At 39.6% G+C, this 26,100-nt stretch overlaps 1 protein-coding gene and 1 non-coding gene across 2 annotated transcripts in view; both read left to right on the top strand.

Annotated features, from left to right (window-relative positions):
- The window catches only part of GPR39 (G protein-coupled receptor 39), a 175,772-nt gene that overhangs the window by 70,146 nt on the left and 79,526 nt on the right, over nucleotides 1–26,100 (top strand). The window lies entirely within an intron of this gene.
- LOC116523759 lies at nucleotides 14,070–14,176 on the top strand. The gene has a single exon (XR_004257121.1). It is a non-coding gene; the product is annotated as a U6 spliceosomal RNA (small nuclear RNA).

Below are 26,100 nucleotides of genomic sequence, written 5' to 3'. Positions count from 1 at the left end.
GCCTTCTGGAATGCCCCTCTGTCCCACCATCCCAATATACAGATGGCCACACCAGTTGGCCTGTAGAGAAGCATTTAAAACTTGCTTCTATCCTTAGACACTGGGGCCAGGATAATGAGGGCTCCTGAATTAATTATTGTAGCTCTGATATCAACTAAACAGTAGTTGTTTCTGCTGATGCTTTATTTTCACATTTGCTTACTGTATAGTAACCAGAGTTGCAGTTGTTTATGTTGGACTATATATCTTTTAAACCAATAAACAAGTTCTTTCTGAAATAGGTTGGGATGACTGGCCAAAAAGTTCTCAGAAAATTTCCACTCATGAAAATGGATTTCAACTTGGTCTCCCCAGTCTGTTTACTTTAGCACAGTAGGTCCTTGGATTGTGTAGTGTAGCAGTGCCCAACCTTTTGGGCACCAGGGACCAGTTCTGTGGAGATAGTTTTTCTGCAGACTGGAGGCGGCATGGTTTAATGTGCTCTTGCATCCCATGGATGGGGCTTTGCTTGTTTGAGTGTACTGGTTTCTGGCTTGCCACAAATCGATGCCCATCTAGTCTAGTAGCTTTGGATGACAAGCTGCCATTTCACAAATCACTTATACCAAGTAACAAAGCATGTTCAAAGGAAGCGGAGCTGGTGGCAGAGTTGGATGAGGAAGAGGTTGGGAAGGCACTTGGGTCAGTCCTGGAGTCTGGGGAAGGCTCTGATGGATGCTCTGCATAGGAAGGCAGTCCAACATTTCCCAGCTGCTGTCAGAGATAAGTGGGGAATAAGAACAGCTGGGGCCAGTTCCAGATGCGCATATGCACAGAGCTGTCAGGAGAGGAGAACAACTGAGGAACAGAGGCCAACTTGGGAAGAAAGGCACATGTGGTTGCTGAATGGCCCCTCCCTGGCTGGGGAATAAATAGAAGCAAAAAGGGAGTGGTGGTTGCAGGAGACAACAGTTCATATTTCTTTTGGAAGATTCGCTTATCGTGGTTCATGCCTCAGAGACTTCTTGCCAGGAATTACTGGTAATTTACAGCTGGAAGCTCTCCACCTGGCAATTATCCAAGGACTGATAAGGTCTGTTATTAATAATCCCTTGGAAGGATTATTTCCTAGACTTTTCTGTGTGTGAATGCCATGAATTCATAGTAGCTAAATAAAAAGGTTTTTTCCAGGACAAGGAATCTGTTTCTTGGTTCTGCTAAGGTTGGGTCAGAACAGAGAGTCCATCTTTATTCTATGCTAACATTGCACAGTTCCTTCCAGTTCTGTTGCCCCATAAAATTCTGAGTGTGGAAATCTGGTTCCTGTAGTCTTTATGTTCAGATTTCTAAGATCTTCTAGAAAATTTGCCATTCATCAAAGACAGTTGTGAAGTTTCTCTTGCTAAAAAAAAGGTGATGTCATTCAACAAATAGTTTTCAGATTGAGAAGAGGCACTGAATATTCCATGCTGAATATTTAAGTAATGATTGGAAGCCTTTAAATGGACAGAAATAATAATTAGAACACCATGCATTTGATTTCATCCACCAAAAGATACCATTTCTATGGGGCCAGCATGGCAACTTAGTGTTGCAATTCACATCCATGCTGTGCAGCAATGAAATGAGTTGGATGGTCTTATAAATCTAGTTAACAAAGAAAGAAATGCCCTACAGGTTCAGTTTACCTTTCCATGCAGTGTTATTTTCAAACATTATATGTAACAATGTTCAGCTCTTCTCATTAAGACTGATTGGAAAACAACAAAGCTTGAAGTGAAACTGAAGAGAAACAAAACCTGAAGGGCATGTTTTGATAGTGGCACAGACCATGAAATGTAAAATGTTCAGAAAAATGTTAATATAGGACCTTGCAATCCTACTGAGACTTGCAAAAAACCGGACAGACCAAAATAAAGCAGGATATTTAAGGTGTATGCATCCATTGTATTATTAGCAGCAACAACGATTCATTGGAAAAGCTGTAAAGCTCTCTCTGTATGTTTTGTTGTATTTATTTTTAATGGTACATGGCCTTAACTAAAAGGTTAGTATGACAAGATAGGGAAAAAATTAAGTCAAATTCATTCAGCTCTCTATGATTTATGCCAGCATGGGGAAATACACGTTTCCTCAATCTTCAAAATGAAAAAAGTTTGCACACTCATAAAATCAGGGCTGGCTGAAGCAAGAAATGTGAAATTAGCTTATTTATAGTCCCCACTGAAGGGGGTTCCAGGTTTGGAGAAAATCAGTTCAATATTTTAAAAAGTTCTGTATATAATATTAGAATTTTTTGGCGTGTACATTGCATTTTCCCCCTTAATGCTTTTAACGAAAATCGATTTAAAATATTTAAGGAGGTCTCTGTTAAGAATGTGGTTGATTGTTTTTTTTTGGGGGGGGGGTTTGAAGCCAATATAGTTTTTAAAGCATCGTCCATATGTAAATGTCTCTTTAGATATTTTCTTCCTGGGGGACAAAAAACTCTTAAGGAACTCAATCTGATACTTTCTGATTTAGTGCAATGATTGTATACAGAAAACACAATGTAAGTCATGAGGTGGCTTCTCAACCCTTTTGCTTTGCTTTTTACAGTCTGTGCATTACATGATAGAGCAATCTAAAAATAAGAAATGAAATAAAGAACAAGCAGTTCATTACACCGGCTCTGAATAGGACTCTGCCTTTCCAATTCAGCCTAAAAATGCACCAATAATTAACACTGGATGGGGAAGAAACAGATCAAAGCAGTGTGATGGACCACAGTTTAAGGTTCAGCAGTCTACTAATACAACATCTACATAGGTCATTTCAGAATGTTTTTTGGCGCTTTCAAATCTCCCAGTTGATTATCATTGCATGAGAAAAGAGCAGAGGTAAACCCATGTTTGCAGAATTTTGAACCAAAAATCCAAAGACGAGTTTCGGAGTGAAAGAATAAAGTTTCTTTTATTCAAAGAATATTAGAGCTAATTTGAAAACGGTTTGCAAAGCGTGGTGGGTCTCACCCTGACTTCACCTGAGTCACAAAGGAGAGCCACACCAAATTCGAAAGTGAAACAGTAGTTATAGCCTCCCTAACTCCTCCTACTCCTCGTCAGCTAGCCTGACGAGGGTGGTTACAGACCAATCAGAGACAATGATTACCCTATCTTTTACCTTATTTGGGAATACAATTTTAACCAATTAGCCCTCGGCATCCCTCTGGCCAATCAAGCAATCACATTTTTCCTGCTCAATTCATAGCCACTCCTCTTACAGTTCATTGTTCTCCTCTCTCCAATCAAGTATTTACATATTCCTTCTCTCCGCCATTACCACGTGGTATAGCTCCCCCTAGGGGACTATTTCAGTAAAATATAAACACTTTATATTATTTTATTACTCCAATTCCCCCATTTCTTATTTGGTGATTTGTTTAATATTTTCTTTTATTTCTTTCAATCTTTCTTTCTCAGTTTCAGTATTTTTCATAGGGTGTAGAGTGTCCATACTTTCCAACAGGTGTATTTGGTTACCAATTTATTTTAGTACCATCATTGTTTTCTCTGTTTGTTGGGCCTGCATAATACTTTTCACAGTTGTGATTACTAAGTTTCTTATTACCGGGATTAGCCATGGCAACAACATTAATCCAATAAAAATTACACCAACCATAAATAAGGCTTGCTTCCAGTTTCTGAAAATGTCCCCTAGGAACCCTCCTTCATCTAACAGGCCGGTCCAGGTCTGTACAGGAACATGAGCTGTCTGTATCATTTTATGGGTGATTTTCTCTATTACTATTCCAGAATCATCAATTTGCATACAACAATTGCTAAGATTAAACTTTCCGCAAACCCCTCCTTCTGCAGCGAGCAAATAGTCTAAGGCTAAGCGATTCTGCATAATATATGTTCTTGATAATACACTTTCCTTTGCAAGTTTTGTTAACGCCTTTGCAGTTTCATTTGTAATTACTTCTAATACTGCTTGTAACCTAATAATTCTGTTAATCATATAAATTGGCGTTCTATATCCCCATGACCCATCTTGTGCCCACGTTGCAGGATCATAATATGCAATAATTCTCTCAGGGGGCCACTCATCATCCCTCCAGTTACCTATTTTTATCCCTTTAGAGAGATCCACTGAACGTCTACGTCGTGCGAGAACATCATATACAGGGATTCCCAATCTTTGTCTCTTTTCAATAGGAATTAGGAAAAATGAAGGTTGAATGGCCCCCAGAACACATGACCCATACCAACCTGCAGGTAACATATTATATGCAAAGTTACCGCATATCCAATACAATCCATCAGGTGAATTCCATGCAACAGTATCGTTTTCTGGGTCCCAGATTCCTTGTAATTGAGTTACATTCAGTAACGAGTTCTCAGGTTTACTCATATTAATTTGTGAACTCCAAATATTATTTTCCCATTCATTAGTACATTTCAAAAAGCCCATGGGTTTATTCTGATTAGTTTGGTTATTCTTATTTCTAGTATAACATATATGACCTACTATATGGGATGTAACCTGCCAGGTTTCATTGAAATTATTTTTAAAAGTGAAGTTTCTTTGGTATAGTGCTATTTCAGTATAATTTGCCTCTTGCACATGCCATGGCCACCTATCCCCCATTGTAGTCCCCCCACACACAAAGCAATTCTTTAGCATAAGTTCTTTAGCTACTTCCTGAGCCAAATTTACAAACATGTTCTTTGCCCTCGGAGGCGTGGGTAGGTCGTTAAGTTTTCCAATCTCTTCTTCATAACTCCAGAAGAACTTTACAGGCTGATTTGTTAGCTTAGTCAACTCGGTTTTTATGACAATCCAACCGTAAGGGTCTTTTCCTATTCCATCCACCCCGAGTCCCAAAGTGAAATATCTAATGGTAGGATGTTTATCATCTTTAGTATAATAGTGATTGACTTCTGTTAAATTAAGTCGAAGACACAGAGGTGTACAAGAACCTGACAGACAGTCTGTAGTTACCGAGGGTTGAAATAAGGTTATACCAGGGGGTCCCTTAGCAGTTTGATGATTTATAGGGGCATACCAATAGGTAGTTCCACCGTAACCACCATATGTGGATCCTGAAGATGGCTCCTGCCACAGGTACCTGCGATTGACAATATATTGTTGTTCCCAAGAATGCGACCCACAAGTAACCCCTCCCCAGGACTTCTGCCCTTGTCCTTTCTCAATAGCTGCACAAACATCAAAGCAAATATCAATTGTGGTTCCTTTAGTGGTATTGGATCCCACCAGGGAATTTTCTCCCTTTTTGTACTGTGTTACCTTATCTGCAGATCCACCTCCCTTATATCCTACAATAGTAACAGTACTCTTGATAGGTCCTACAGCTTTAGGCTCATAGCACTGTATTCCATTTGGAGTGTGGCACTGGTTGTATTGAGTATTATTATATACACATGTTGGTAATATGGTCTCATTACATTCTGGCTTCATAGTATAATATATTAAGGTCATAGAAATCCTTGTACCTTGTTTAGTCTTTTGTAGACAGGCCCTACAGGTGTCATCCTTCAATTCTCTTCTTGTCCTAACTAATCTTAATGCTCTTTTCTCGAGATGGCCAAAACCGTCGCTTCCCCCCTCTTGCTGCTGTTCCAAAAAGGACAGGAACCATTCACTAAAAGGAGGATATCCTATACTCGCTCTGGAGGTTACTTCTGCCATTATAAATTTTTCAGTCCTTTCTGATTGATACTGGGTGCACTGATACCATCCTATCGTTTGTTCAGTCACCTTGATGGTTATTCGTGACCGACACCTATTCTTTCCAGAATATGACATACCTCTCACATACCGGGGAGCTTTCTTATTCGCAGGCCAGACTTTCCACGTCGTGAAACATGGTGCCTCTGTATCCTGTAACCAACATGTCAAAGTTATCCAAGTACTAGCTTCCCCATGTATATGGTGAGGGTAAATACATATTCCTTCGGGATTGCACCTTGGTCCATCAGAATATGGAACAATTGATCTTTTTGAGCGATTGTGCGGGAAAGGGATTCCATAGACTTCCTCTACCATCCCTTTCCTGCCTCTATTTTCATGCGTACATACCCCCCATATGATTAAAAGTAAAATTCCCATCACTATTATCATCCCTATAAAATGCCATAGAAAATACTTGCAAGACATAGGTGGAACCCAATAATCCCAGAACCCTTCTACTTGTCCTCTGATGAAAGGGCATCGTGGTTGCTTTACCCTTTGAACGTAAGGGCGGCCAATAACTTGCGCAGGTCGGATCTTCATTTCCTAACAGGTGTGATAGTTATCAGAGAAGGGATTACTCAGTGCCCCTTGTACCGTTGGAGTAATTGACCCAAGTATCGTTCAATTAGTATGATGTCGCACGGCACAAGGACAGGAACAAAACCAGCGCATTGGTCACAAATTAGGAACCCACAAATAACCTTTCTTTTTAGGAAAGTTGTTGCCTTTTCAACACCAACTTCAATGGCTCCTTTTGAAACGCCCTCCAGGTTCCTGGTTCTTCCAAATTGGCTCTCTTCGCTCTGGTGTAGTGGGTCCAGCCTTTTTCTCCAGTCTGGATTGCAGTGTCCGTGGTCAGCAACATCAGGAATGGTCCATCCCACTTTGGCTTTAGGGAGTCGTCCTTCCAAGTTTTTATCCACACCTGGTCTCCCACTTCAATGGAGTGTACTTTGAAGCTCAATGGAGGAGTCTGTATCAAATATCCAGCTTTTCTGAAAAATTCAAAAGTCTGGAACAGTGTTTGCAAGTATTGGATCAACCCTTTGTCTTTACTAGGTAAATCTCCCATTCGTATCCCAACATCTCTTAATGGCATCCCAAATAACATTTCGTAAGGTGAGATTCCCACATCCCTCCTGGGTTGTGTTCTTATTCTAAATAAAGCTATCGGCAAAGCTTTTATCCAATTCATTCCTGTCTCCAAATACAACTTTGTCAGCATTACTTTAATTTTTCCATTCATATTCTCCACCTTTCCACTAGAGGGCGGATGCCACGGGCTATGCAGGTCCCACTTAATTCCCAATACATTAGCAATTCCTTGAGTAATCTTCCCCGTGAAATGTCTTCCCTGATCACTATCGATTCTCTGAACCACTCCATATCTTGGTATAATATGCTCTAAGATTAATCTGACAACAGTTCTAGCAGTTTCATCAAAACATGGGTAGGCTTCCACCCACCCCGTTAAATGATCTATAATAACCAACAAATATTTATATCTTCCCACCTGTGGTATTTCGGTAAAGTCTATTTGTATATTTTGAAAAGGATAAAGCGCTAAAGGCCTCCCTCCTCTTTGTTTTTCCCTTAATTGGTTTTGATTTACCCTCTGACAAATTATACATTTTTGGGTCACTTGTTGCGCGGCAGTATAAACTTTTATTCCTGCATACTTCTTTAGTACTTCATCAATCAAAGCCTGAGTTCCCCAATGGCTCCCCTCATGCAATCTCTCAAAGATTTGTCTCATTAGGGGGTAATTGAGGATTTGTCTCCCATCTGGTAACCACCATTTCCCCTCTTCATCCTTCTTTCCCCCCATTTGTTTAATTTTATTCTCCTCCTTCTCATTAAAAATTGGTATTTCTTTCACTTCATACACATGGGGAATCATAACTTTGATCTGTTCAATGACTTCATTCATGCCTGCTTCTTTAGCCTCCTGGTCTGCCAGCCTATTTCCCTGTTTCTCTATTTCATCCCCTCTTTGATGTGCCCTTAAATGCACCACTGCAACTCTATGTGGCAATACAAGGGCTGATAATACTTCTTCTATTAATTGTTGATGTATCAGGTCTTTCCCTTGGCTTGTCACATACCCCCTTTCCTTCCAGATTTTCCCAAAGGTTTGCACCACTCCAAAGGCGTACTTAGAGTCGGTGTAAATCGTTAAATTTGATTTTTCCCCCAATATGAGAGCTCTTTTCAAGGCATATAATTCAGCTGCCTGTGCAGACCAATGGTTTGGCAACCTCCCCCCTTCCAAAAGAGCCCACGTGCCCTCCTGAATTATAGCGTACCCATTTTGCCTTTTCCCCTCCACCACTCGTGAAGAACCATCAATGTACCATCTTTCTCCCTTTTCCAAAGGGGTATCCTGTAAATCCGGCCTAATTTTTGTTTCTAAATCCACTATTTCACTACACCAATGTTCAATTTCTTCACCTCCTGATGAATTAGTTTTATTGAGGAACTGTGCTGGATTCAATGCCGAGTCCGTTGTTAGAACTAGGTCAGCATGATCCAGCAACATCCCCTCATATTTCAACAACCTTGAATCAGTCAACCACCTCCCAGCTTTTTGTCTCAACAGTGTTCTCACTTGGTGTGGGCTGCTTACAATTAGCGCTCCCCCCATTGTGATTTTCTCACTTTTCTTTACTAGTAAGGCTACCGCTGCGATTGCTTGAATACAAGTAGGCCATCCCTGGGCCACTGGGTCCAGATTCTCTGACAAATATGCAACTGGCTTCCTCTGTCCTGCCCAAGTTTGTGTCAGGATTCCAAGAGCTACTCCCCCCTCCACGGTGACAAAAAGATGAAATGGGTTCTCCAAATTAGGTAAACTGAGAACCGGGGCCTTCACTAACAAGTATTTCAGCTCCTGAAAGTCCTCATCCAGCTCCTTTGTCCAACCGATTTTAAATGGCTTTGTTTGAGTTAGCTGTTCATATAATCCTTTTGTCCGTTTGGCATAATCTTCTATCCATAGCCTGCAATATCCAATCAGTCCCAAAAACCTTCTCAATTCTTTCTGCGTTTTAGGCCTTGGTTGCTCCACAATACCTTGGATTCTCTCAGCACTTATCTTCCTCGAACCCTGACTAATTAAATGTCCCAAATATTTTACTTCTTGCTCTACAAACTGAAGCTTCCCTTTACTTACTCTCAGACCCTGTTGGGCTAAAAAGTTTAGTAAAGCTATTGTTCCTTCCTCAGTATCTATTTTCTTCTTACCTGATATCAATAGATCATCTACATATTGTAGCATACCCACTCCCTTAGGCAATTTAAACTTCTCTAAAGTTTGTTCTAATACTTGTCCAAACAAATTTGGGGATTCTGTAAATCCCTGTGGCAATACCGTCCACTGATATTGTCGCTTCCTCCCGGTAAAAGGGTTCTCCCATTCAAATGCAAATAAGGCCCTACTGTCTTTGTCCAAAGGACAAGACCAAAAGGCATCTTTTAGATCGATTACACTAAACCAGCGGTGGTCTACAGGTATTTTACTCAGAATCGTGTAAGGATTTGGGACCACCGGGTGCCTAGTTTCCACAATTTTATTCAAAAGCCTCAAATCTTGCACCATCCTATAGGTGCCATCTGGTTTTCTTACAGGCAATATAGGGGTATTGTAAGGTGACATGGTCCCTTCCAACAACCCGTCTTCCACCAACTGATCTATTACTGGTTGGAGACCTTTTCTTCCTTCTATTGAAATATTATATTGTTTTTGGCTCACTACCTCACTATTAGGTTTCAATTTTATTTTTAGAGGCTCTATCTCTAACCCACCCCTATTCCCCGGTTGCACCCAAACCAAAGGATCAATCCTTTGTTCTTTCTCTTCTGTTAGAACATAAACTGTTTCACTTTTGTTAAAGCTTATTGTAATTCCCAAGGCAGACATCAGATCTCTTCCCATGATGTTAATTCCTGCTTCGGGCACATATAATAATTTTAGAGTCCGAATTTCATTTTCCCCATATTTTATTTTGATTGGTTCTAACTGTTTCACATTAAAAGCTTCCCCTTTCACCCCACTGACTTTGATTTTTGCCTGCTTATCAATTTTTCCTTCCCTTGGCATCACACATACAGAGGTTCTAGATGCCCCGGTGTCCACTAAGAAGGTATATTCTTGAGTCCCCACCTCCAAATTTATCAAGGGCTCCCGGCGGGAACTCCTAGTGAGGGGCCCCTGACTTCCCTAGTATATGTCTTTGTCCTCTTCCATCAGCCTATTAATTTGTTCCCCTCTGATCAGGGCGGGGCACTCTCTTTTAAAATGCCCCATCCTGCCGCAATGAAAGCAAGTTCCTCTTTCACCCATTGCCCCTCCTCTCATCATCCCTCTGGTGGCTCCACCCCGATTCCTCATTCCGAACCTACCTCTAAATCCAACAGTCCCTCCCCCTCGCCCACGTGGTGCCCAACTCCTTTCTTCTTCCCTTTTCTCCGCCTGCATCACTTCCCTTACTGCAACTGCCATCATCTTACTGGTTCTCTGTCCATCTCTCTTCACTTTCTCTTCCTCTCTGTTTACATAAACCTTTTGTGCTTCTCTTAACAGAACCTCCATAGCTTCCGTGGTCCAATTTTCCCTCTTCTGTAACTTCTTAGCAATATCCGGCCAAGCTTTGGTAACAAACTGGATTTTCACCAATTGGATATTTAGAGCATTGTCCGGATCCACCCCAGCATATTTCCGCATTCCATCCTTAAGACGCTGCAAATATGTCGCCGGGTCCTCATCTTTCCCTTGATTTATATTTACTGCTTTGGTCATGTTTTGTGCTTGTGGAATAGCTTCTTTCATTCCTTTTATGATTATTGATCTCAAATCCATCATATTCTGTCTTCCCTCTGCATCATTATTATTCCAATTTGGCCTTACTAATGGGTATTTAATGTCCCCTCTGATTTGATTTCCTTGTACTCCCGGATTCTCCCTTTCCCAAATTGCCATTGCAGCTGTCCCAATTAAATTTCTTTCCTCTGGGCTAAACAAAGTTCTCATTATATTTTGCATTTCATCCCAGGTATAAACGTTAGGTCCTAATAAGGCATCCAACTGATCGCTTACGGTCAGGGGATCTTCAACAAAACTTTTCATTTCTTTCTTAAATGCCCGTACTTCGGACGATCGCAAGGGTTCATGTACATATGTTATGATCGGAATCCCATTGGGATCGTTTCCGTTCGGGGTTTCCCTTAAAGGGAATTGCTTAATTTGTTCTCCTTCTTGTGTGGGATCCAAAGGAGGCTGTCTAATTAGTTCCTCTTCCTCCATCTGCCTTGTTAAATCTTTTCTCACATTTGCTAGCTCATTTCCCCCACAAACCTCCCTTTTGCCTGGAATCCACGGCCCCGAGTTGGTCAAAACCGGCATAGGTGGGGTCACAAAATTGGGTGTTTCAAAGGGATTACTTGTGTTCCTCTCCACCATTTGGGGGCTTAAAATTGGCATAGAAGGACTGAGCCATTGGCTGGGAGTCAGCTGGCTTATTCCTCCAGGCATTTCAGGGTATAAAGGGGGGTTTAACACATTGGCTGGATGCGGGGGATTTTGAATATGAATCATATTATATGGGGGAGGAGCAGCAACTTGAGGAGGAGATGTAATTTTTAACAAATCTCTCCTCGTCTCCTCCTTCTCCTCTTCTTCTATCTCTTCAATATTTTTAGATTTGGCTATCAAAATTCTTTCCGAAGGCCAAAGGTCTGGGTTCCACAATAAAGCATAATCTAACTCATTGTCTAAACTCTTACATTGCTTTTGTTTCACGTAATCATACAGATTACGGCATTGAAAATAATTTACAGCGCCATCTCGTGGCCACTCAATATTATTATCTTCCCACCAAATAAAACAACACAGATTTACCATATTCTCTTTAGTCAATCCCAGCCTTAAAACCTCTCGATTATAGGGTGGGGACCCCCACCCAGCCAATATCTGGCCTAACGGGCCATTTGGATTGATTTTAAGTTTGGGATTCCTTCTTATTTTCTTTACACATTTCATTTTTGGTTTAATTGAACTTCCACCACCCATCTTCCCGATTGATGGCTAACCTTTCTCCCGAGTATGTGTTCCTATGTCCCTCTCAACAACCCTTCCAAACTCACACGTCACCGTCCCCGGACATTCAACAATATCCCCTTCACTCACTCCGTCCTGCAGGTCTCCCCTGAGACCCCTCAAAAGGACTTCCACCCGGCCCCCGTTGTTGATTCTCACCACACAACTCTAACCGTGACCGCCCTGGGGTCTTGTGTTCTGGTGTCTTTACCAGGTACTCACTCAGGGTTCTGTGCACAGATGTTTCCCGGTCGATCTCCAAGTCGTCTCTTCCCCTTTATTCAACCCCCCCCTACTCCTCGTCTATCACACAAATTTTACGGGCTTTCAAGAGCTCCGCAGTTCTCTAGGTAGTTCCCCCTCCTCTCAAATTCGGAGAGGGGTGCACCCAAGGGAGACCCCCCTAGAGCCCAGCAAGAGATTGAATCCCGGAACGAGCCCCCAGCTGTTTGCAGAATTTTGAACCAAAAATCCAAAGACGAGTTTCGGAGTGAAAGAATAAAGTTTCTTTTATTCAAAGAATATTAGAGCTAATTTGAAAACGGTTTGCAAAGCGTGGTGGGTCTCACCCTGACTTCACCTGAGTCACAAAGGAGAGCCACACCAAATTCGAAAGTGAAACAGTAGTTATAGCCTCCCTAACTCCTCCTACTCCTCGTCAGCTAGCCTGACGAGGGTGGTTACAGACCAATCAGAGACAATGATTACCCTATCTTTTACCTTATTTGGGAATACAATTTTAACCAATTAGCCCTCGGCATCCCTCTGGCCAATCAAGCAATCACATTTTTCCTGCTCAATTCATAGCCACTCCTCTTACAGTTCATTGTTCTCCTCTCTCCAATCAAGTATTTACATATTCCTTCTCTCCGCCATTACCACGTGGTATAGCTCCCCCTAGGGGACTATTTCAGTAAAATATAAACACTTTATATTATTTTATTACTCCACCCATTAGATTTGCCCCCTCCGCAGATTCCAGTGCAAATATCTGCAGCAGCAACCAATCGTCTTTCATTTATGGGTAGATCCCATGAATTATTTAGAACATGGATTGTACAAGATTGCAAGTTTGAAATTATACTTGGAACCTTCATTTGTTCATGGTTCCCCCCCACCCAAGTAAGCTTTAACTGGAAGATGACTCATGACAACAGAACTCAAGAAAAGAATCTGAATTAATATGTCTATCCCTTCCATGCTCAACCTTCTCTTTACCATATGACTTACTAAATCACTTCAGAAATTGAATCCCATAACAGGGCCACATGTAATATCATAAACATAATTCTAACAGAGATTATTACTTGATTGTTTTAATACCTGTAAGGTTCATTCTATTTCATGGGCATTCAAAAGTCTTGGCATATGATATTGCAAAATTCAGCTAGTTTAAGGATGGTCTAACCATGACAGAGGATTACATCGAATATACTATGTGCTATCATTCTTAAGATCATATGTATCACTTCAAAACAGACAGTAGAGAGACTTATAGTAGAAAATATTTATAGCTCAGGGTTGAACTGTGAGTTCCTTGGTGCTTTCTGAGCTTGCTTATTCACTTGCAGACACTTCATTACCCAACTAGGTAACATAATCAGTGCTACCAAGAGAACAACCAAGCTCCAAGAGTACCACGGACCCTACAGTGGAGAGAATTACTATTATTGTTACTAAAATTATGGGGCAGTTACTCTTTACTCCAACTTAACTCAGAAATTGCTGGTGTGGTTGAGGGAGGGAAATTGGACAAGGGAGTAAGTGTACCCTCTTGAGTTCCAGGTGTCAGGAAATTAGTTAATAGCACAAGTAGTCTTAGACTTACAACTGTACATGTAGTGACTGTTCAAAGTTACAAAGGCACTGAAAAAAAGTGACTTATGACTGTTTTTCATACTCACAACTGTTGCAGCAGTCTTGTGGTCACATGATCAAAATTTAAACGCTTGGCAACTGGAATGTACCATATTTTTCAGAGTATAAAATGCATGTTTCTCATACTCCAAAAATACAGTATTTGTAACCATTGCAGTGTCCTAGAGTCATGTAATCACCTTTTGACAAGACAAGTCAATGGGGAAGCCATATTCATTTAATAACAATGTTACTAACTTAACTCCTGCATTGACAAGAGAGGTTGTAAAATGGGGAAAAATTGACTTAACAATTTTTGTTAAGTTTCACTTAGCAACAGGAAATTTGGGCTCAATTGAGATCGTAATTTGAGGACTGCCTATAAAGATTTCCAGATTCTGTGCTTGCTTCGGCAGCACATATACTAAAATTGGAACGATACAGAGAAGATTAGCATGGCCCCTGCGCAAGGATGACATGCAAATTCGTGAAGCGTTCCATATTTTTGCCAGGCATGGCCTTTACGAGAAGAAAAAGGCATCCAGGAAACAGCGGAAAGAGCATAAGAATAGGATGAAGAAGGTCAGAGGAATGGCGAAAGCCACAGTGGGCGCTGGCAAGAAGTGATCCAGTCAAGGAGCCAAACAGGAAAACTAAAATAGCTCGTGTCAATGGAGGTTGTACTGAAGTCAGTTCTATGAATAAATTTCTATGACAATCCAAAAAAAAAAAAAAAAGATTTCCAGATTCTCTGTTCATTACATGAACTACACATGTTTTTTTCTCTTTTCTCCCTCTGCTTCATCTCTCCCCCCCACCCCACCCCGAAGTTCATACAGTGAATCTGATGCTTCAATCCCATGTGGGGCTATGGGACAAAAGGGCAAATGAAAAAGAAATGCTTATACATATTCAGCCCTTCAGATAATAATGTTTCCCCATGAATAAGTTCATATCGTAATAGAACAGCATTCTACTTTTGTTCCTGTAATCCCTTAATCAAATGAATGGGACCTAGATAAAAGTCAAACCTTGTTAGCTGATTACAGAGAGATGCCTCCTATCAGCATACTGTATAAATATATCAGAAAGACAAAAGCCCTTAGCTCTGCAAACCTCTAAAGTTTGTTGATCCAAAAGTTAGCCTGGATGCATAAGCTACAGATGCATCATGTTTGCTAGTCAGGGTATTTTTCTGACTTTGTCCCATTCCTCATAGTAAAAGCCTATTTTTCCCCAAAGGGACATTTAAGGTCACTTTAGGGGGTAGAATTTTACTTAGAGCCCCCTGGCTAATGAGGTCTGGGAGCCAGGGATTAGTCTAACATGCAAAATTTAGAGTAGCCAATGGGAAGTTACTTATTAAGCTGATCCTTCACAGTGTGATGTTAATTACTAAAAGCAAATAGGGCAAGAAAGGTTAATCGTTCTCAGTTGTGGCGAGGATTGTCTCCTACTTTCTTCTCCTCAACAGGATCATCCAATCTTCCTATATCAATATATGGACTTCTGCAGAGGGTTGGTTCAAATCACAGCCTCCTAAGGAAGCGGACGAAATCAGCTTCTTCTTCTTCTTTTTTTTTTTTGATGTGGCCAGAAGCATGGTGGCGAGATTCAGCACCAGCAACTTTATTAAGCATGGTGCTAATCAATTAAACTTCCAGATTAACTAATGAATCCAAGTATAAACCACAGCAATTTGCTTGGTGTGAAAATTTAGCATTTTACTGCAGGTTGGACCCCAACATTTTTGCTGTCCGGCTCAGATAAAATAACTTTAATGACAATAATGATTTCTTAAATTTATAGGTTGCCTGAGTCCCAATGTTTCTGGGCGGTCCACAACTTTACTCACCTGAGAATTTATGCCTTTTCTACGGGTCAAATTAAGGAAGTGGTAGCTCAGTGGCTAAGATGTTGACCTTGTTGATTGAAAGGTCGGCAGTTCAGCATTTGGAATCCCTAGCGCCGCATAATGGAGTGAGTTCCTGTTACTTGTCCCAGCTTCTGCCAACCTAGCAGTTCGAAAGCACGTAAAAAGTGCAAGTAGAAAAATAGGGACTACCTTTGGTGGGAAGGTAACAGCGTTCCGTGCACCTTCAGTGTTTAGTCATGCTGGCCACACGACCACGGAGAAGTCTTTGGACTGCGCTGGCTCTTCAGCTTTAAAATGGAGATGAGCATCGCCCCCTAGAGTAGGGAACGACTAGCACATTTGTGCGAGGGGAACCTTTACCTTTACCTATGGGTCAAAATATATATTGGATGTCCTAAAATGCTTTGCCATGATTTATATTCAGAACCTGATATATTAACCATTAACCATTTGGTTAATGTCCATTTGAAGTTATAACAGCATTGAAAAAACCAAACTTATGACCATTTTTCAGACTTATGAATGTTGCAGCAACCCTATGGTGATCAAAATTCAGATGCTTGGCAACTGATTTCATATTTGTAGTGTTTTAGGGTCATGTGATCACCTTTTGCAACCTTCTGACAAGCAAAATCAATGGGGAAGGCAGATTCACTTAACAACCATGTTACTAACTTAACAAGTGCATTGATTCTCATAACTGTGGCAAGAAAGGTCATAAACCTAACAACTATCTCACTTAGCAACAGAAATGTTGGGCTCAATTATAGTCATAAATCGATTACCTATGCTCAGTTGGAATCAAAGTATTACATTAGTGTTTCTCAACCTTGGCCACTTGAAGATGTCTGGACTTCAACTTCCAGAATTCCCCAGCCAGCGAATGCTTGAGAAACACTGTATTACATACTTAACTTGTAGCTTCTTTCCAATCTTTTTACTTGTAGATTATACAGATGACAATTTGCCTCAAAATGCCTCAATCAATGGGCAGATAAGAGATGGCCTCAAACTGTCTTGATTGCGATGATAAGTGCAGTTTACAAGAAGAGACCCAAAAGATCACAAGGTGGGAGTGGGATGCTAAACATGAAAGCTGTTTTGCTGAAAATCTTTGAGGAGCCTGGAGAGAGTTCAAAACATTACAGATCATATGGACACTAGAAAAATAAACACATTCCTCAATCTTCTTGTGATCCGTGATGTTTTGAACATAGACTGAAATATGAATGAGATTGAAATTAAACATCCAAGTGCACCACGAGATGAAGGAAATGAGCATTGGCATAACAGAGAAAACAGCAATCAAGAACATCTTACATATATATCCAGCTGCACGTACTTACCCATCTTTGCAGAAATAGAAGGCTTCCCAAAGCAAAGGTGGAATCGAAAGTGGTGGAGATGATAAAATCTTTGCTCTTTTCTGAGCCTCCTTCTCTAGTCCTTAAGGAAATGATCTTTGATTAATTGTAACTAGCAGAGGGAAGGACGAGGGTAATCCAAGTTATCTGAGAGGTCCTTGGTGTTCTCTCAGCTTACTTTCTTGCAGACGTTTCATTACCTAAACTAGGTAACATCATCAGTACTAGTCAGTGGTAGGATTCAAAATTTTTTACTATTGGTTCTGTGGGTATGGCTTGGTGGGCATGGCTTGGTGGGCGTGGCTTGGTGGATGTGGCAGGGTAATGATACTGTAAAATCTCTATTCCATCCCCACTCCAGGGGAAAGTCACTGCAAAATCCCCATTTCCTCCCAATCAGCTGGGACTCGGAAGGCAGAGGATAGATGGGGGTGGGGCCAGTCAGAGGTGGTATTTACCGGTTCTCCGAACTACTCAAAATTTCCTCTACCGGTTCTGCTGAATACTACCTTTTGTGCTAGTCATTGCTACTTCTTTCTCTCTCTCTCTAAGGAAGGGGATGTGGGTTGTGAGGCTGGCAGCTGGTGAACTATTTTTCACAGTGTGGGTCTTAAAGTCTCTTTGCTGAGGCTTTTGAAAATTCATTTTCTACCCTAAATGAATGGCTCCTGTTTATTTCACTTGAAAGCACTATTGGATCAAGGGTAGCTAAACTTGTTCTTGGCCACCCTAATTGTGGAATATATTCATCTCGGTGCAGAGAACCTAATCAGAGCTAATGAGGAATTAGCATCGTTTCCCAGGCTGCAGCCACTACATCTCTAGAGAAACAATAGTCATAACATTTTTTTTTAAATTATCACATGAGCTTTTGTGAATTGTGGCCCACTTCTTCAGGTATACAATCTGCAGAGGTGTGAAAGGATGGGTGTACTTAGAAAGTCAATGTACCTCCTTATTGCCTTCCTTGTCTCAAAAATAACCCCATTGACCTTCATGGAGAAAGCCACCATTACACAGTCAATACTTTAGCATCTTCCAAGCACTCAGCAGAAGAAGCCGCTGTACCTTCTGCAGTGTTAGCTGTGCAGAGGATCACCCCACTGTGATCTTTGCCAACTGCTGTGTGTTGATCATTATAAATGCTGTACCCTTCCAAGAACAGAAGGGACAGCACCACACATAGATTTACGGCATGCAGGATAGTGCCTTCTTGGGATTAATCTCCATGCTTCTGATGAAGTGGACTGTGACCTGGAAAACCCTATGCAATAATAAACAGATTAGTTTTTGAAGTTATCCGAATAGCCTTTGTTCTTTTGGCTAGCCTGATTTACCTCTGGTTTAGATCTTTGATCAATTTTGGGCTCAGCAGTAGAACGGTGGTTCAAATGCTTACCACCATCAAGACCAAGAGGAACAATTTGGAATTACCCTGGCAGAATCTGTTCCATGGTTCTGGGGTTGAGAATGAATGAAGTGGCATCCTATTGGAAGCAATCCCTTGGCCCGCCTGTATAAAACATCCCCTCCAAAAGACTCTATTGATTTTCATTGTTTAGAACAATTCAGAAAAGGCAACCTCTGAATGCAGTAGGAGCTGCGTCCTGCAAAGGACAGAATTTGGCCGCTGCAAAACATTAAAAGTTTGCTTCTGTTTAGAAATGGCAGCTCCAACTTGACCTGAATTCAAATGATTCTGTCTGCAAAGTGACTGGCAAACACATCACAGCATGCAAGAAATGACATTCTCTGGGTGGAAACTCCTGTTGCGTTCCCTGAAATATATAGTGCTTACCCCCCACCCAATCCCATTCAGTTTAAAAGCTTCACTCTACGGTAGTCTCCTTTTCTTCTCACCCACTGTATATATGAAAAAGAAAACCTGCTCTGCATTTGTGCAAATAGATCCATGCTCCAGTTTCTTTGAACATTAATCACCCTTAACTAAAGAAGTTACATTTCATCATTTTAACCTTGGTGTTACCATTAGACAAGGGGCTCATGAGATATCTGCAAGAAACAATGCTGCTTTGAAAACAGTTTGATGGGAAATTAGAGGTTATTACTTTTTGCTACAGAATTAGTCCTAGCACAAAGTGCTAACTCTGTATTTCAAGTGCTCCTTATTAGTAATGTGACATTGGAATTCTGATGAGGAAGTCAGCATTCTGTTCTTTTACTATGGAGTAGGGATATAAGACATGAAGTATAGGAATGGCCACCAGTTGGAAGCTAAGCAATTTAGCCTCCTGCTTAGCTCCAGAATTCTATGTTGCTATAAGCTTAGCTTACTCAATTCTTCCCCCTCGTCGTCCTCCTCCTCTTCCTCTTCTTCTTCTTCTCCTCCTCCTCCACTTCTCCTCCTCCTCCTCCTCCTTGTCACACTCCCCTCCCTCTCTTTATTCTTCCTCCTCCTCCTCACATTTCAGTCTTTAAGCCCATGGTCTGTTGTTTCTTAAATAACCATAATTAACCCACAAAAAGGAGCAGAGCTGTTTTGTGTGCCCAGTTGCCTCTTCCTTTTAAAGGAGGGCTATGTTCTCTTGGGTCATTGATGACTATTTTCCAAAATAATAGCATCTGCATACACAATAAAGATACGGTTGGGAGAAAGAATATAATATTATCTTTGCTTTGGAGTGGAAAGTTTACTTCTCTGCTAAGATCTTAACAGTATTTCTGTCCTAGATACAGAAATAGAATTCAATATCCCTCCATGAAGAGATAGCTTTTTAAAAAAAGCAAACAAACTAAAAAACAAAGACATTTGCTAAGCCTTCAGCATTTAGAAGGCCCTGGAAGCTTATGACACAATTCGGTAGGTTTGTGAATATTATTTTCCTTTAAATTTACACACACACACACACACACACACACACACACACACACACACACAAGCACACCCCTATGTATCCCATGCACATAAAGGGGAAAGGAAATTGTTAGAAATTCATTTGTTATTTACAAATTATTATTTTTCTGCCTGCCCAGTTTATATCTAAGCCAATAAATAGGCACCCTGGTTTAGTGGGTATAAGGAAAAAATAAAGCCAAGCACTGTGTTTTCTGATTTTGGTCTGTTTCAACATGCTTTATACCTTCGTACAAGTCAGTGGAAAACGACATTCTCCATTTAATTAAATGCTTAATTGCACTAGGGATACGGTTTGAAGGGGCAGTTTAAATTGCCTGATCTCTGATCTGCAATATTAACATCTGACAGCCTTGTAGAGCTACTGCAACCGATGGCTGCAACCAATGGCTTTCAGCATAGTTCTCTTACCTCTGCTAAGATTATAACTGTGAACTACACAGCAGGGAATGTGTATATTAGTTTCTCAGCAGGTCTTGTATGGTGAGGGTAATAGCAATAACTTTGCCTGCAATGGGGTGAAGATCTAATATCTCTTGACAACAACACTTGCTTGTTGTAAATTAGAGACGTACAAAGTGATTTGAACCTAAAAGTCCATTTGAAGGAGAACTTCTACTTGGCCATACCGAGCAGCTATATTTCAAGAGTTCTGATCATGGGGGTAGGGATTATCTTGAAACGAGTACTGTAAGGGTTTGTAGTTCAAAATAAACCATATAAGGGTGGGGTGAGGTCTGTAAAGGCCATTCGGAAACCTTCGTCTTATTTTCCTACAATTATTTAATCATTTATTTGGAGGCATGTTTTATATCTTTATCTTGCTGAAATATTCAGTCTTTTCAGAATCCACAGTCTTGAACATTGTTGAAAAATCTGTGGGAAGGTCTCACGCATGCAAGGAGACCTACAAATATTTCTGAGCTAGAAAAGGTCGGCTAGGAACAGTGGAAATTTTTTTTCCCTCCAAAAGCTGAATAGAAAAATTCCTAGCTGGTTACCAAAACTGTTTGAATGCTTTTTATTTCTGCTAACTGCAATGTTACAAAGCAGTGCTTGGAAGGGTGTCAGAATCTTTCCATATTCATGGTTTCTTATTTTGAATATTTAAACAACTGCGCCTAAGTATTAAGTACAGAAAAATGTTGTATTTAACACTCTACCAACTTCTGTTCTATAAGGATCCATTGATATATAACATATGACCATGGTTGACTGAATTTTGCATATTACTGTACATTAAATATATTACCTGATCTGTTGCTTCATTAGGCAACTCTTATTTTGTTCCCTTTTTAACTATTAGACATGAATACTTTTTTAAAGTGTACATTTTTCAGCAGCTATCTTTTATTAATATGGGAGTGTTTATGTATTAACCATAATATCCTTTAATGCTGCATTATCATAACACTGTAAGAGATCATTTGGATGTTATAGCCACCTTAGTTATCTTGACCCTGTTTATTATTTAAAAGTAAAATCACAGTGCTTTTATAGATTTCCCCAAGCTAAATATCATTCACCTTGTGAAGGTGTTTATCTGTGATTATTAGATAATCAATTTGGGTAAAATGAATTATGTACCAAGAGACTTTTTAGAATGCCAGCTGTCTATTCACCTTAGATTTTTAAAAGCCCCATTAAACATTTTATGTTCTTTCTAAATGATGAAGCAGAATCTGTCATTCACAACCAGAATTTCTCTTCAGTTTGTATAATCTTTAAATCAGGAGGGCATGTAATAAATACTCTTAATTTTTGTGAAAGATAGACAAGAATCCAAATTAGGTTTTTGGTATTACGACTAAGTATGTTCCTTATTGTTGGATCTTTTCAAGGAAATGTGTATGCACAAAAACATTCGGATATGTGTATGACATATATGTGACTTTCAGATGTTGATATGCTGTGATCTTGTGAGCCTTAATTTGACTATGCTTGCTGAGGGTGCTATAAGTTGGGTGACCATAGCTTTTCCTTCATTGTTTTAGACAGCTGTTCAGTCAGAAATCCTTGTAGGTAAACCTATAGTAACTTCAAACCTATAATGATGCAGCCAATCCTGACAAAGACTTAAAAGTCTACAATGGAGAATAAAGTAGATGGGATTCTGAGTGGTCAAAATAGTTTCTCTGTCTGTAAAAATATATATTTATGTTTAAAAGAAAGGAATTGGAAGTTGGTTCTACACATATATTCTAAGATTCTACACTGACCCAGAAGCTCCGGGTAATTGTGACTACAGTAACACATTTGCTAGTGTTTTTGTTCTCTTTGCACTGTGAAGTTCAAAGGTACAAATCCCAACTAATCTACTTGGAATCCATGGGCCTGTCTTTTCTTATCAATGCAGAGCCATTTCTTCAAATTACCTGCTAGGTTATTGGTTTATCTGATCCAAGGCTTTCTGCTACTAAGATATATTGCTCTGACCTTTTCTATAACTGTGAGTGTTTTTAATTTTGCTTGAGTCCAGCTTTCCAGTCCAAGACATTTTTAAACTCAGTGTGATTTCTGAATGGGAGTGCTCTTTGGTATATTTTGATCATAATCTGTAACATAAGAAGGATTTTCTTGGGAAAGATGAGTAAAACTGGCAAATGAGTATTTCTCTTCACTTAAAGATTGTATACTTCAACATGGAGAAAGCATGCTACTGTAGGGTAGAGGGTTAATTTTGTACACTGTCTTCAATTATTTTCTTCATAGATTATAGAAAAAGCCATTTCTTGGATATTGTGTGTTTATTTTTTTGTGGACAAATAAATAATAATAATAGAAGGACCTTTACTTGTTAGGACTATCCATATTTTCTGCTTTCATGTAGCAGAAATAATGCATTTATATGTCTCACAATAAGCTTGTTTCTTGTCTTTTGAGGAGCAGGAATAAGAGAATACATGAAGATCAAGCTGATGCTTTTCTTCAAGGAAATGGTATGATTGACAGAGACTTGCAAGTTATCAAGAACCAACAGCAATTAATTCTCTTGAATGTAGATGCTAGTGCATTTGCAGCTGCTCACAAGTGGGTAAAACAATCTATAATGGCTTCTGACTGCATTAAAATGGGGCAAAACAAAATCAAGGGATTGTTTTATATGTTTGATCTAACTCTTGTGATTTTTTTCCTTTCAAAGCCTTTGTAGATTTAGATTAGAGAAGAATTTAATTGAATTTTTAAAAATTAATGGTGTTCAAAGACTTTGGGACTGTGGTGGCAGATAATTCTGAACTTTCTTTGTTTTTCCTTGAAGACATTTCACTATTCACCCAGTCATCTTTGGGATAATCATGACCTGGATGACTGAGAATCTCCACATAATTTCTTCTTCATGGGCGAGGGAATATAATTTGCTATGAATTAGGCAATGTCTTCTTTTGCCACTTCAGCCTAATTTTAAATGAAGTTATACCCCCTCTCTAGAGGCTTTAAATATCACCAATCGTTCTGCAAATTGACATTTGAGAGAGAAATTATCTCTGTGGTAGTGTGGCACCTACCAATAGTTCAGGTTGTGTAGCTAAAGCAGAGAATTGTAGTGAGGGGCAGGGGTGTTCATTATAAAATTGTAGAAAGAGATTTTACATGTTTGGAAGTTGTGTGGCACTTCAATTAATATAAAAGATTGTAGCAAAAGAATTCTGAAACTGAGTGAAATGAAATATGTCTGTAGTTTATGGCTTGTTACTGATTCTTCCTTTCTTTCTAGTTCTAATTCAAGGTCAGTAGTGAGATTCAATTTTTTTACTACCGGTTCTGTAACTTAGTGAGCATGGCATGGCTTGGTGGGCGTGGCTAGGTGGGTGTGGCAGGGGAAGGATACTGTAAAATCTCCATTCTCTCCCCACTCCAGGGGAAGGATACTGTAAAATCCCCATTTCCTCCGGATCAGCTGGGACGCAGGAGGCACCATTTGTTCAGGGTGTGGTATAAAGCCCTTCATATACTAGGACTATGGTGTCTGAAGGAATCCCTCTTCCTGTATGTTCCTATTCACATTCTAAGATCATACTTAGGAAGATGTGTTCCTAGTGCTCTCCCATGGTGACTTATGTTTATTTTCAAGTTTTTTATAAATTAATTGTTAATGCTTCAAAGAGTTTTTTAAACTTCTTTATCGCTGCTTTTTTATCTGTGCTACTTTTATCATTTTCCCCCCATAATGTTTGCAGTGTATAGGTTTATTAACTGTTCTATTGTTTTAATTGCTTGAACTTTATCACAAACTGAATTGTGTTATTTGTATTATTGAATTATTGTTTTATTTGAATTATTTTTAATTGGAAGCAGGATGCAGATGTTTTAGAGCAACAAATACATAAAATAATATTAGCAAGGGTGGCCAGTGAAATCATAGGGTTAATACATGTCTTAATGTTGTCCAGATTCACGTGATTTTTAGTTCATTCTTGGCATAAACTTATATTTTTGTTTTTGTCTGAGTAGGCTTTTTCCATGTCTGCCTTCATTTTCATTGTGAAGAAGATCTATGAACCTGGCTCTTTTACATTGATTCTATATGATGCTGGTATTATGTGGCCTGAAGCACTAAATGACAAGACTGAAAAATGTCCAGATCTCATTGTTTCATCAAAATTGACAGTTATTGAAAAAGAGATCCAAGCCATTATGAAAAGAGATCTGAGTCATTACTAATCGTAATGAATACTTTTAAAAATCTACAATTAACAATGATTTATACAAATCATTTCGAAAATAGGTTTTTAGAACAGTCAATGTTAGACAACAACCCTTGTGGGTTTATTTCTACTGTCCTATTAGGCACAAAATTGTACTGGGTCAGTCCAAAGGCCCAAAGTGAGCAAGCATTCAAGTTCTCAGGAACCTTTGATTAATTATTATGTAGCTTGTACAAACCAAAAAATCCTTATGCATGAATTATATGTCTTTTGAAATATAATCTTAAATTATGTTTATTATTTTTGCCAGTTCATGGTTCTCCCTCTCTTCCATTGCTTCTACTTGCCTTTTACAGGCAATCCTTGATTTACAATAGTTTATTTAGTGACCATTCAAAGTTACAATGAAAGTTACAATGGCACTGAAAAAAGTGAATTACGACCAATTTTCACACATATGACCATTGCAGCATCCCTAGGCAACATTCAGATGCTTATCAACTGGTTCATTTTTATGACGGTTGCAGTGTCCCAGGGTTGTGTGATCCCATTTTGCAACCTTCTGACAATCTGGAAAAGACAGATTCCCTTAACAACCATGTTGCTAAGTTATTAACTAGAGTGATTCACTTAACATATGTGGCAAGAAAAGTTGTAAAATGGGGCAAAATGCACAACACATTTCTCACTTAACAACATAAATTTTGGGCTCAATTGTGGTCATAAGTTGAAGAATACCTGTATTCTGTTTTACCTATTAACACTCTTCGATGATTTCTCATATTTAGTAAATAAACATATAGCTATATAGCTGAATTGACTGATACGTATGCTCACTGCGATCAGGATTTAAGATTGACAGGCAGTGTTTTGATGCAAATTACGTCTTGTAATTTCCCAATAATGCTCATTATTTTCCCAGGGATTGCTGAACACATAGGCAAGGAGGGGTAGATGACAAAACATGGGTGACAACAGCATGTTGTAGTGTATGACTTGCATCAAAATCAGTGATGGAATAAGCATAGCCCCCATGCCTTATTTTTTAAAATACAAAACTCAGCTGTTAATTGAATATTCCTGGATATTTGGTGCCCGATTCAGCATAATTTGAACATGTGCAGTTTCCTCTCATATTCTAAAGTAGAGCTAAGGCTGTTTAATAATGGGTGAGCATGGCTGCTTAATAAGCATATTATGTAGCCTCCATTTGCCCTTCCCATTCCAAATGTTAAAACAAGACCTCTGGTTCTTCAGAACTAATCTCTCTAGGTACCAGCTCCCAGTCTCATTTTTATGTTGCCGTAATATCCTTAATTCATACAAGGCAGGGGTTGCAAGTCTCTAACTTTGCGGCCACCAGTCTTTATTGCCACTGTAATAATCCTGATAGAAGTGCCTTTTTCCAGACCAATTTTTCTTTGGTCTGCAGCTCTTTTGCAATAAACATGAGCCAGAGTAATGAGACAAAAAACTCTGACTTCTCCTATGACAATTCAACTGGTTCACAAAGGGGCAGTAAAATATAATCCAAGGATTTACAGCGCTAATAGCAATGAGCAGTGGAGTTCATTATTATGCTAAACTTTCAACTAAAGCATGGGGACAAAGATTGCCATAGGCACTGTCCTGTAGGTTGGTGATAATTGAGTCTATTAGCCTTAATTTCA

Source organism: Thamnophis elegans, chromosome 1 (genome assembly GCF_009769535.1).
Source record: "Thamnophis elegans isolate rThaEle1 chromosome 1, rThaEle1.pri, whole genome shotgun sequence".
Taxonomy (NCBI): Eukaryota; Metazoa; Chordata; class Lepidosauria; order Squamata; family Colubridae; genus Thamnophis; species Thamnophis elegans.
This window is presented reverse-complemented; position numbering and strand designations above follow the sequence as displayed.